Source organism: Rhineura floridana, chromosome 2 (assembly GCF_030035675.1).
Source record: "Rhineura floridana isolate rRhiFlo1 chromosome 2, rRhiFlo1.hap2, whole genome shotgun sequence".
NCBI classification, from domain to species: domain Eukaryota; kingdom Metazoa; phylum Chordata; class Lepidosauria; order Squamata; family Rhineuridae; genus Rhineura; species Rhineura floridana.
This window is the reverse complement of record NC_084481.1, coordinates 217,492,252-217,505,611: the sequence shown is the minus strand read 5'-3', so window position 1 is coordinate 217,505,611 and position 13,360 is coordinate 217,492,252. Positions and strand designations below refer to the sequence as shown.

At 43.8% G+C, this 13,360-nt stretch overlaps 1 protein-coding gene across 16 annotated transcripts in view; it reads right to left on the bottom strand.

Moving 5' to 3' along the window:
- Positions 1-13,036, bottom strand: part of TRAF3 (TNF receptor associated factor 3) — a 98,981-nt gene extending 85,945 nt beyond the window's left edge. For 4 of the 16 annotated variants that reach the window (XM_061612206.1, XM_061612223.1, XM_061612224.1 and 1 more), the window contains exons 1-2: positions 11,698-13,036; positions 11,140-11,198 (exon numbers count right to left, since the gene is read on the bottom strand). The gene's annotated coding sequence lies outside the window, so the exon portion shown is untranslated. Of the gene's footprint in view, positions 1-3,794; positions 3,943-6,293; positions 6,407-6,765; positions 6,984-11,139; positions 11,199-11,363; positions 11,415-11,697 lie in introns of all 16 variants that reach the window. The other 12 variants (XM_061612212.1, XM_061612211.1, XM_061612210.1 and 9 more) reach the window with 12 other exon arrangements.
- Positions 13,037-13,360: the final 324 nt, after the last annotated feature.

The following is a 13,360-nucleotide window of genomic DNA, read 5'->3' as shown; positions in this document are numbered from 1 at the left end:
CTACTACTACTACTACTACTACTACTACTACTACTACTACTACTACTACTGCATTTGTATACCGCCCCATAGCCGAAGCACTCTGGGTGGTTTACAATAATTAAAAACATTAAAAACAAATATACAAATTTAAAAACACTTTTTAAAAAAAAAATTGGGGGGATATTCCTGCCTGGCCAGCTCTGCACCTTGAATACAAGCCCATCTGTCCGTTCAAGAACATGAAGGGCAGTCTAGCAGCAAAAGCGGGTAGCTCTCTTCCCTCCACCCTCAAAGGCAGCACTCTTGCTCGTCCTTTTCAACCAGAGACTGGTGGTGAGGCTCCCCTTCAGAGCTTTCCTCTGCAGCCACCTCCGGTGGGGAAGCTGCCTGAAGCAGGGCTACTTTGTAGGAGGCTGAAGAGGGGCCAATTCCACAGAGAGAGACAGAGAGAGGGAGGCTGTGCAGCACCAGGCAGACAAACTGGCTTCCACTGCTGCCATCAACAAGGAAGGAAGCCAGAGGACCAGTGCTGTGTCACAGATGTGGGTAGTGTCAAAGGGGCACTCGTTTGTTAACATAGTGCAGGTATCAGCTGGAAGGGCAGAACTGTTGCAACTGGTAAAGAGATGACGGCCAACGTTGACAACAGTGAGGGAGATGGCAAGTGCCAGCCCCACACAGCAGGCTCCTGAGATCAGGACATTTGCCAGGAAGATAACAACCAAGATCCAAGGCAGGCAACAGTGGGAGAAGCTCCGGGACACCAGGATCGCCAGCAGCAACGCTCAAGAGGCCAGAAGCCACTGCAAAAACATTAGCCACGGCATACTCCGAGGTGATGGTGTGTGCGGGCCAGGCCACGTGGTGCAGGAGCCGTGGATGATGGCCCCCAGCACCAAGGTCAAGTGGCCCAAGACCACCAGCGAGATGCCGCTGCGAGCTAGCCACTGGGCTCTGTGGCCCGCCTCTGCAGGGAGGGCGGGAGGCAATGAAAGCCCGGGGGCAGGGCACCAAGCCCCCAAGAAGAGGAGGGGCTCCCCAGGGCGGCGCTAGACCAAGGTGTGAAAGAGGGCTGGGACTGAAGACACTTGGAAATTCCCCCCCCCAGGGGCTGCCCTTCCTCGCCCCGCAACCTCTCGGAGCTCAGAGTTGCTCTTTGAGGCCTTAATCACAGGATTAAGCCTTTGTGATAAACTCATGGGTAGCAAGGATGGTGCCAGAATCTCAGCTTGTGATTTCTTATCTTAAGACATACATATGGCACCTGTGGCCCTGCCGCTGTTGCTAAACTCCAGCTCTCATCAGCTCCAGCCAGCACAACCAATGGTCAAGAATGATGATAGTTGTAGTCCAACTACATCTGGAGGGCCACAGGGTCCTCATCCTGGACTTAACAGAATACCCTTCCTAACAAAGGAGTCTTGTAAGCATGATTGCTGTGTTGAAAACACATAGAAATGCAGAACCTCTACTCCCAGTGCACTTCCAAATTTCACACAGGTTTGGGTCACATCCACACCACACATTTAAACCACACTGCTTCTTCCAAAGAATCCTAGGAACTGTAGTATGTTAAGGGTGCTGGGAATTGTAGGTCTGTGAGGGTAACTAGCTTCCAGGATTGTTTTGGGGAAACAGTGTTTGTCAAAGTGAAATAAACGTGTTTTAAAAGTATGGTGTGGATGCAACACTGGTTATGACTCACATTTCGGTGGCTTATACCAACACAATTTTAGGTAAACTGCTAAGTTAAGCAAAGATGCGGTCTTCACTCAAAAAGATCAGACACATGGCAAATATCTAAACTAACAAGAGAAAACGTCTCACTCCAACATACACCCAAGAGAAAACCTGCCACTTAATAGTCTTTCAACCCCCATCCCAAGTGCAATGAATCACTTCAAGAAGGCAGAGCACCCTCATGCAGTAGGCTACCAAAATGTTTCACAGCTGGATGTGATCCATCAGAAAAAAGAAGTGAGAGCACAGGTGTTGCATTGCTAGCCAACATACTTAAGCTTCTCCACAACTGTTTTCATCATTTTATGAAGCACAATGAAAAGTCTTAGATCTACTATACATTTATGGACAAGGAAAATAGAGACATACTAGTAAATCTGAGTGATTCACAACATCCCTTTCTCTCCTTGTGTATCACATCTATTTGAGTGGTTTGCAGTAGATCAACAAGGGTTACAGATTCTCATTTGTCTAATAACAGCAACAACAAAAAGGTCCCCCCATTACTCTAAATTAAGCTGCTGAAACAAAGACAGCCACCATGAATGGATTTTTGTACGAAAGGATTCAGAGCTCTGATAAAGTATGGAATGGAATCCAAGCAGTGCCCTTGTGCTCACAGAACCACTTTTAACCCAGCAGATGTCTCTGCTAATGGGAGGGGTGGTAATTTTTGTCAATCTGCCCTTCCCCTGCAACACCGTCCCCACTCCCTGCCACCTTTCACTCTGTTCTGTAAGGTTCCCCAACTATCTGAATCAATCTGGGCTATAGGAGGAAATCACCAAAAATTACCTCTCTTTCTCCTCGATTCCCAAAGGCATCTGCTGAATCAAAAAGCCCTTCCATGAATGCCCTAACCTGAGCCACAGGCTCAGATACCAGAAACTTTTAAAACATATTTCTGACTTTTGTATTATTATTTTTTAAGAAGAATCTATAGAGGGCAATGCAGGCTCTTAGTAAGTCTTAAAAGAAGCACTCCCCAAGGAAACAGATATTATAATGTCTCCTGGATATTTTGGTAGAAGACAACTTTAAAATATGCAACTCTTATTAAATTTATGAAGCTAGAAAGTTTCAGCTATTGCTCCACAAAGGATGTATTACAACACAACGGAAGCCTTCTCTTTTGCCTTTAGTATCTGTTAGATTCTTCCCTTTATCTAATTTCTCTCACTGTGATAGTCTCTGTCCTTTGAATATTTCATGGCCTTGGCTGCCTCTCCCCTATTGGATTAAGTTTAAAGCTTCTTTTATTTTGCTTTAGCATCCTTTGTGGCCTCAGCCATTTCACTTTTTCTTCCTTGCTTTCCCTTTATCAATGCTTTTATCAAAGTTGCTGTAATTCTGTTATGCTGTATACCACCTTGCTGCGTTTTTTTATGAAAAGTGTGGCCTATAAATAATTAAATAAATTTATTCCCCCTTTATCTTATTATAAAGATTCCTTAAGGGCAGATGTCTTCTAACTATTGTTGGACACCAACTCCCATCAGCAGCAGTCGGGGAGGATCAGAGCAGGATGCCAGAAATATCCTGCCTTATGTCATTGCTACACCTAGCTCAGTGTTACCACCTCCAACAATTGCCTCAGGTACAGGCCTTTCCCGGCTCCAGTGCCCAATATCTTTAACTAGATATGCCAAGGATTGAACTTGGAATCTTCTACATGCAAAGTATGTGCTCTACGCGTGAGCTATAGTTCCTCCCCTTTATTTCCCAATCCTATCTTCCACACTCTCTTTTTTAAATAAAATTGCAGCTCCAATTTTCTCTGCCTAAATGTTGCAGTGGAGAGTGCTCCATTCACTGTTCTAGTCAGTCCACAATGCTCCCTCTAGAATACATCACTGCATTCCTCTCTCCCATTCAGTTTTTCATTTCCCCCTGCCCGGTCAGCGTTCTTTGGCCACTAGACCTATTCAGTCCTCATAGTCAACAGTTTATGTGTGCACACACACCAATTATTTTTTAAAAAACTTCTGGAAACCTTGTGATTTCTCCAAACCTGATACCTCCCTCTTGTACACGAATGAGGCTGTTTTGGCTACATAACAACCAGCAATTACCTATGAATTTCAGAAATACAACAATGTCCAGGGTGTGGTCTGAAGGCACAAGAAGCCACCACCGTTCTGAAGCTAAGCAAGTCTGGGTCTGGTCAGTGTCAGGATGGGAGATCATCTGGGAACCACACATGTATGCCACCTTGAGTTCCTTGATGAAAGAAAGGCAGGATATAAATGTAAGAAAATAAACAAACAACGGAATCCATTTTTTTCTTTTATCTTTTTATGGCTGCTTCAGTTTATTGCTTGACCAGTTTTTAGCACATTACTCCCCTTCCAGTGTGCTTGCCTTATTACCTCGTAAGCTTAAGAGGAAGAACCATGTCTTTTTCAATTTTTGCATGCTGCCTGGCATAACAATAGGAGCACTATGCATGGAGAGCGCATCCATCAGGTGCTGCCATGCACTGCACTAATTGCAACTTTCCAACTGTCTTCAAGGGCAGCCTCATATTCAATGTGACACTTTCTCAAGTCTTGTGGTTTAGAGACATTAGCAATGATCAGCAGGACTGACTCTAAAAAGCTGACAGCTCTCTCACCAAATGGAGTTGGTAAAACGTTTTCTCAAACATTACTAACGTCCAAGCATATCATTGGGTACATATGCCTGGTAGTGAGTACAGTGGGCTCCTGTACTCAGTGGGATAGAAACTGAAGGAATAAATAAGTAAAAGCTCCAATATAAGCTGAACAGGTAGGCAATAAGTTGCATTCAACCAGTGATTTTCAAGACACTAGTCTTAGGACAAAACAAATTTTAGCCAAATCTTTTTATTTATTATTATTTATTAAGCTTCTATCCCACCCCTCCTCCCGGAAGAACCCCAGAGAACAAAGGACAAAACCCTAAAACATCTTGAAATATCTCTGGTTTTGGTGTACAAAGTGCTGGTTTTGGTGTATAAAGCCCTATAACAGCTTGGGACCAGGATATCTGAAATATCATCTTATCTCTCATACACCCAGTCAATCACTGCACTCTGATAAGATACCATCTTATCAGGAGGTCTGTTCCGCACAACATAGGAAGCAGGCCTTTAGTGCAATGGCACCTACCCTTTGGAATTCCCTCCCCTTAAATATTAGACAGGCACCACCTCTCTTTTCAGTGCCTATTGAAGACCTTTCTCTTTCAACAAGCCTTTTAAGTAGAGATCTTATCCCAGTCTGCATCTGGATTGGATTTGTTTTTAACATGTTTTTAAAGCTTTTTTTTTACAAAAATGTTTTAAATATCTTTTTAAAGATGTTTCGTTTTAATATAAGCCTGTTTTTTAGGTGTTTTGGAGTGTTTTTAGTGTTTTGTTTGCTGCCCTGGGTTCCTTCTGGGAGGAAAGGCGGGATATAAATTTAATTATTATTCTCAGATTTAGCTGTGGATAAGCAACCCTCCCCCAAAGTATCACACCTGTTTTCATCAGGAGGGGGAAGTACAATATTTTCAAAAAACTTGGAGGATTTCAGCCCAGGTATTAATAAACTGAAACCAGCCCATTAGAACAAGATCAGACCAAGTAAATATCTAATATTAATTGTGTTCAGCATTTGAGGAGCACTAGTTTGTATTATTTCTGTGTATGCACATAGAGAGGAAAATATCTCCTTTATTATATTCACAATACCAGACAGGATAAGCCACTGTAGATTGTGTTTCAAGATCAACACATAATGGTAGGAATAACTAACAGGCCATTTATCTCCCAGATCATGTCCCAGGCAACCACTCAGATGATGTATCTGATCCTGGATTACCTTTTTTTCCCCCGGCCCATATCTCCTGGTATATCTGGCCCTGCATCTTTTTGAAAGCAAGAGTTTCTTGGGTAGGTCTAATGACAGAAGACTGGCCACTTCAGTGATTCCTTTGCCACCTCATATTCAGGGTTACACCATAGATTCAGGCAAGGCAGAAACCATGTTGATTTTGGGGGGTAGAATATTCACAAATTGCATTTATCTATTGTGAGCACTCTTACCATATACTGGATAATACCATTGTTAACCACAGATACAAAGACTCATAATGGCCTGCTGATTTAAGTCTGCTGTTTTTCCAGGCTTAGGGTCTGATTTTCAAAATGATTATAAGTTTGCACATTGCAATGAAGGTGTCCTTCTGAAGACCTTGAAGGCAAACTTACCACACAACTCGAAGGATGGATATGTTTGATGCTTTCTTCATCATCAGAAAAGAGAATATACCATATTTAATACAGTAACACAGAAAAACGGCTTCAGAAATAGACAAGATCAATGTCTGTTAACACTCTGCAAAACAGTTATTAATCCAGACACATTAATTTCAAATAAGTAGGGTCTGGCTTCTTTCATCATATCTGATGCAAGGAAGAGCTGATACATCTACGCAGCCTGCATGACGACATGCCATTTAAGATGGCCCAGCTGTAGTCAGTAAGATGCCCAAGTAATAAAGCAAGGATGGGGAGCCTGTGGCCCTCCAGACCTTCTTGGACCACAACTCCCATAATTCCTTACCATTGGTCATGGTGGTTGATGCTGATGGGAGCTAGAGTTCAACAACACCTGGAGGGTCATAGGTTCCCTATTGCTTTCCTGGAATCTGATTGCTGTCAGTCCTGACAATTAATCTAGAAAAGAAGCAATTAGACCTTTTATTAATTTATTTATTAATTGTACAGGTTAAAAGTTTACACTGGCAAGAATCAGAGGCACCAATACACTATGAAACAATGACATGCGTTTTGAACTTGAAAATGTGAAACCCACATTCAACTTCCTGCTCATCTATGATGCTCACTAGGAGACTTTAAGCAAGTTGCTGCCTTTTTTTAAAAAAACCATAGTGGTAAGTTGCTGGTCTGAGTTTCTTGGATACAAATGTAAAAAATAAATAAAATATTACTTGGAGTTACCAGTGGCTTTCAGATGTAGAGACAGAGCCAAATTTAGTGTTCATTTACGATGTGTTTGACACATTGCCTCCTACCTCAATCTTAAGTGTTGATTTCCCAACCAGCTACCATTTTCTTTGAAAAGGGTCTCAGACGAGTGGTTACTCTGCAGTATGGACATATATCAGCCGACTACAACTGACAGTACCACATCTGTGGAACTCAGCAAGCATCTGAAAGAGTGTTGAGGTAGTTCTACTTGTTTGTATTGGGAAGCCTCCAGAGGACAGCAACAGTCATCTTCAAGATCTTCCTGTGAAAGGGTGAGTTTTCAGGTTTTCATTCACTCCCTCCATCACAGTTTAAAGTTCATGAAAGGGGATTGGATGGGTTGGGTACATAAGACAGGTCCGTCTCAGTAGTGGTTCCTGGGTTGTGATATGTAGGGTTGGGTACATAAGACAGGCCCGTCTCAGTAGTGGTTCCTGGGTTGCGATATGTAGGGTTGGGTACATAAGACAGGCCCGTCTCAGTAGTGGTTCCTGGGTTGCGATATGTAGGGTTGGGTACATAAGACAGGCCCGTCTCAGTAGTGGTTCCTGGGTTGTGATATGTAGGGTTGGATACATAAGACAGGCCCGTCTCAGTAGTGGTTCCTGGGTTGTGAAACTCCATCATAAGAGAGATTCAGCTACCTTCCTCACTGATGGGTTTGGGCAACAACTTAAAACTCCCTGTATCTTTGAGGGGTGGGGGATGGAAACAAGGATGAATGACTTATAGTTCTACTTCATTTTAGATTTTTTTTTTTAACACTAGTCTCAAATTCTTTTGGATGAGGCAGGATAAAGTTAACAGAAATGAGTTGACCCACCCATTCACTTTCAGCTTTCAAAGGTTACACAACAACCTACACATGTACTCCATAGTCACTAATAAGGGTAGATTGCTGCATTTTAGGGTTGTTGCTTAAAAAAATGGATCCACATGGACAAAGCAGCATTACACAGTCTCTGTGTGTGTGCGCACAATACTTTCTAATGGGTTGGAGCGATAAACACAAGGTGCAGCTCTGGCTGTACCAGGACATTGATTATTTGTTGTAGCCACATTATTATATTTGTTTGCAGAATGACAACAACACTTCTGTGCTTTACCGTCAAATCCAAAGATATATGGAATAAGTTTACAGTAGGAAGAACCAGAAGTAGTTCTTAGCATCCTTAGGAGATTATGTTGAAGACTGCAAGGACCATTCCAGAGTTCTACACACAACATAAATGGTTAGCTAGAACAGCTTTGTCAATGACACACTATTATACACTCCCAAGAGGCATGGGATAGTAAATCCCAGAAGAAAACACACAGGCAAGTAATTATTTTGCAAACTTAATACCATGCATGCAAATCAACACAGACAAACCCAATACCTTAAAAATCTACCATAGAATTTACCATGGAATAAAGTCAGATATAATTATTCTAAGAGGAAAAGAATTTTGCAACCCTAAAACTGAAGTATTTTAGGGTCTCATAAGAAAACTCTACACCACTTGGTTGCAGAAGAAAGTTTGTAACCACACTGTACATAGATCTATAGGGTGGTATTCAGTGCCTGTCCTACTCAGAATAGACCCAATGAAGTTAATGAAATCATGTTTGTTAATTTCAATGGGTCTACTCTTAGCAGGTCTATTGCTGCACAATGGGCTGCTTCAAGCACCTGGCTGGCCACTGTGAGAACAGGATGCTGGACTAGATGGGCCACTGGCCTGATCCAGCAGGCTCTTATGTTCTTAAGCTAATTTCACCGCCACCAGAAGCTTATGCATGATGTGGAAGCAAAACCACACTTTGGCCCCCACTGAATGCCCACATCTGTAAAATTCCAGTTGACAGCACAAATAAGAACTGCATGCATTATATTTTATATATGCATAGGTCTTATGCAGATGTTATGCCCACATGTAAACATTGACTGAGCCTAGAGGTACAACAAGTGTGTCTCCTGGGAAAACAGAAAAGCACAATCTTGCCTCCACACCACATATGAACTTCGTATGAACTTGCCCAATGGTTATGGCAAAGGATAGTCAGGACAAAAATCTCACTTTCTACTGGGTAAGAAATTAACTAAACGAATCCTGTTGAGAAGAGCATGTAGTGTGTCATTGAGTTAAGACACTGAGTCATAAAAGGTCATGTCAAAACATTTCAGAAGGTAATTTGCTAGCAGCCAACTTTGCAGTTATGGTTTTTTGCTGCTTACGTAGACTTACATTGATTTTAGAAATAGCTGGAATCCAAGTCTGCAATAAAAGAAAAATGAAATCCAAAAGAAAAAAAGCACACTGTGCTACTAAATTCCAGTGTGCATGATTTTTACTGTTCCACCCCATCATCATCTTTCCTTAACAAGTAGCTTCTTTCCATCTTGCCTCATTTTCACGTACTGCAATGTAAAAGTCATTTGAGGGCATACAATGAATTCATGTGAGTCCAGTTACTCTGAATTATAATAAACATGGAAATCTTATTCCTTGAACATACATCTGTAATTTTGGAATTTCATTGATGCTGTTCTCTATGAATTTGTCCCAAGTCATTGAAGGATGGCTGCTAGGCACGATGGCTACATGCTACCTCCAGTTAAGAGCTAGCATGCATCCAAATACCAGTTGCTGAGGAACAACAGCGGGAGAGGATGATTCCCTCTGAGTCCTGCTCAGGAGGTTCTCAGAAGCATCTGGTTTGACCAACATGTGAAACAAGATGTTGGACTACATAGGCCTTTTATTGGATTCAGTAGAGTCCTTAAGTGTCTTACTACAAGCTGACAAATACTATACAATTTCTTGCTTCTAGCCCCACAATGTATTTCATTATCCACTGGAGACAAAACTGCAATAATGCATGCATTAAGTCAATTCAAATGACTCGTTTATAACAATCCCGAATTATCTGCCTGTTTCACTTAGAGAATCTCTATATCCAACTGTCCTATCATATCAACCTTCCTTACTGCTGGATTCCGGGAAAGCTATGGCTTTCAGAATCCTTCAGCACCCACACTGAACTGGGGTTAATTCTTTTGCTATCACACACAAACAACAATCATACATGTTAGCTTCCCTGCTCACCAAAACACTCAACCAAGGTGCATTTCAGCAATAAACCATTGGTATATGACAATTAAGCACGACTTGCATTTAGGAGCATATGCAAAATCCTACGTACAAAGATAACTTTAGCTGCCTAACCTCAAGCAAGATCACTGTTTCCATTATTAGCCAGTATTCTCAGGGGCTTCCCAACATGACCAAGAAACCACACATTCAAACATGAAAGCAATTTTGTCTCATACATGGAACATCTTTGCCATAAACACTTTAAACTACATATATGCATACTCTACCCACAGATGTTTTTAATCCAGAAAAAATATAACTTTGAAAAACTATCTTCTCTTATTCTAAATAGCAAAACATATGCCATTTCAAAGCCATAAGGTAGACCTCAGTGATTAGACAGAAAGAATGATTTAAAAAAGAAAAACAAACACGTTTTCAGATGAAAATGTGGCAATGTTGCAATTCAGCAATGGTTTACCACCAGTAACTATTTAAAAGATGCATTTTTACCAAATAGCCAGCATCAGAATCCATGTTGCAAGCTACTCATGGCACTGCATTCAACAGCATATGCTGGAATAGGCTCTTCATCTCTTTATGGACATGCATTAGGATTACAACACCACTGGTGCAATCTTAACCTCAAAGACATCAATAGAAATTCAGTCAAGGAGGTCAGTATCAGGCAAAATTGAGCTCAACAGTGCTAAATGCATACCATAAAAGCAATAACACAACGTTTTTTGGTTAAACTCACTGATCACAATGCACAAGATTCAGCATTCGCTATAGATCAACAACTCTTCTTCCCTCCGCAACCATACTCAAGTAAATACATAACATTCAATATCCTAAAACCCTTGATGCTTTCCACATCCTTCCCATTCAGTTACTAGAAAATGACAGAGCAAAGATGTTTAACTACGACTGAAATCAGTCTTATGCAGTTGATAGCCCATCCAAACCCTACTTCAGCAATACCTTGGTACAACACTATAGAGACATGACTAGAATGACAAGTGAACTACGATTTTCCTAGTTTAATCATACCTTCAGTGTTATCTAAATATACATCTTTGTGACTGATCTGTTACTGGCTTCCCTTCCTGTCTTTTTTTTTTAAAGGAAACAAAAACATTGCAGTTACTGATTTTAACAATAGATTCATCTGCAAAGGAATGACTCAGGATAAACTTTTAAAAACCCAAATCTGTAATGGTACTACAACATGATGTAATCATATACAAGTTAACGTTCTTCACATGTTAAAAACATGCACATCTAAAGCATTGTGGGTTGCAACACCAGACCAATTTGTAATGTAAGGCCATAATATACCTTCTTGCTGTGTCCTCTGCAGAACAACTCCTTCTTCTGCACTGGCTACAATGCTATTCCTATGAAAGAGCACACACACAAAAAAGGTTTTCCCAATGGAAGAGGATGAACCTATACTACATTTAATCTATCCCATATCTTGTCCTGGTGCACTCCCCCTCCACTTTTAACTGCAATGTTCCCTATCCTGCATGGCTACCACCAATTGAAATTCAAAATACAACCTGTCCAGGCATCAGTGCAGTCACTGTGAAGTCATCAAACAAAAAACGGGCCTTTTGGAAGATACAAAGTTGATACAAATGGGAGTTTTGCCACAAGTGAATTAAAGCAGCCCCCCCCCCACAGGTTTTCAAGACAAGACACTTCTCCTTTAAATACCTACGTCCCGCCCACACCGACTGCATATGGAGGGAGTCAGAAATTAAAAGAGCGTTCTGCATTCAAACAACACATCAAATGCATGCAAATACACCTTTAGAGCACAGCAATGGGAGGGGGGAAAGCATGCTTCCCTCACCACCCCCATATGCCATTCTGCATTTAGAAGAGACTTACTGATCTGGTCCACTTTCCAACACCGAGATGTTAAGGGTTGGGGGGGGCGGTTGGCCTTGCAAAATGTTCTCTCTCTCTCTCTAAGAGCAACGTACACACCCGTTTCCAAAGCGAGAATGGGGAAAGAATGAAGCGGTGGAGGAAAGCAGCATTCAGCTTGAAGGATGAACGTGGGTCTGGCCAAGCAATCTGAACAGCCAGCCGCTCAGTAGTAGACATTTACCCCTGGCAGCAGCAATAGCGGCAGCAAAGAATCTCTCTCTGAGCGGCAGCCTTTCCCCTGGCAGTCAGAGCATGGAGACGGAGAGTGACTGGGAAGCAAAAGCAGCGCAAGCAGCAATCGACTCCCTCCCTGCATAGTCCCCGGGCAGCCTCCTTCAGTGGCAAGCTACCTTAACTGGAAAGGGGGGAGGGTTGCGGGTGCGAGCGAGAGCGCGCGGAGGGGAGGAAGAGAGAAGCAACAGCCCCTAAGCAGGAGGCGCGGGGTCGTCGTCCCCCACCCCCACCACCTCAGGCAGCCCCGACAACTCCTGCGCGGCTCTCCTCCGCCTCCCCACGCGTGCGCTCGCACGAGCCAGCGCGCCTTCCTCGGCTCTGGCCCTTCCAAGCCCTCACAGCTCCAGCTTAGGAGCCGAGGCAGCTCCACCATGCAGGCAGCCCCGCTCTCACGTCCCCTCAGCCCGTACCTAGGGCAGCCGCCTGTGACTCTAGAGAAAAGGATCTCCTGCCTTCACCTCCCTCCCTCCCCCCCTCCCCTTCTCCACACACGCAGCTTTCGCCCTCCTGCCAGCAGCAGCAGCAGCAGCAGAAAGCCCCAGGCCACCAATGCAGCAGCAGCAGCAGCCAACAGCAAAATCCCTTCAGCCGATGCCGACGCCTTCACCCTTAGGGGACCCCCGAATCCCGCCTCTGCCTAGAGGAGAGCAACAGCCCGCCAGCCGCTCTCTCTTCCCTACCTGCTTACTACCCTCGCGCTCGCTCGCTCCGCCCGAGGAAGGGAAGGGGGTGTGTGAAAGAGAAGGGAAGAGCCGTCGCCTTCAATCCCACCGACCACGGCTGCTGCTGCTCCTGCAGCAGCCCAACCAAACGCGGCTGTCTGGAAAGTCCCTGGTGCGCTGCCCCGGCTCTCTCTTTCTCTCCCTCTCACCCCACCCCGCACTTCCTCTCCCGCCCTCCTCCTAAAAGCCCAGGCTGGAAATCCCCGGCGCGCCGCGTTCCCTTCTCTCTCTCTCTCTCTCTGTCGCCCTGCCCGGCTCTTTCTAAGACGCACACGGCGCGGCTCCCAGGCGCGCCTCTCTAGACTGGCTTCTTGTCTCAGGCGAGGCGGGTGAAAGAGGGACGGGCCTCCGCGGAGCCTGTGCCCGCCTTTCACGCTCCCTAGCAGCGGACTGGTTGGCTCTCCTGCCAAGCAAAATTAAAAAAGAGAGAATGAACGAGAGAAAGAAAGGGCGGGGAGAGGATTTTCATTCAGTCAGTCTCACACAATCCAGCCCTCCTTTTCCCTATGGGAGCAAGCGCGAGGAAGGGTCTGGACATAGCCGCAACAGGCCGTGCCTGGGGGTGGTGGTGGTTATTTATTAAATTTATATCCTGCCCTTCTTTCCAGAAGGAATTCAGGGCGGCAAACCAAAAAAACTAAAAGCACTCTAAAATATCTTAAAAA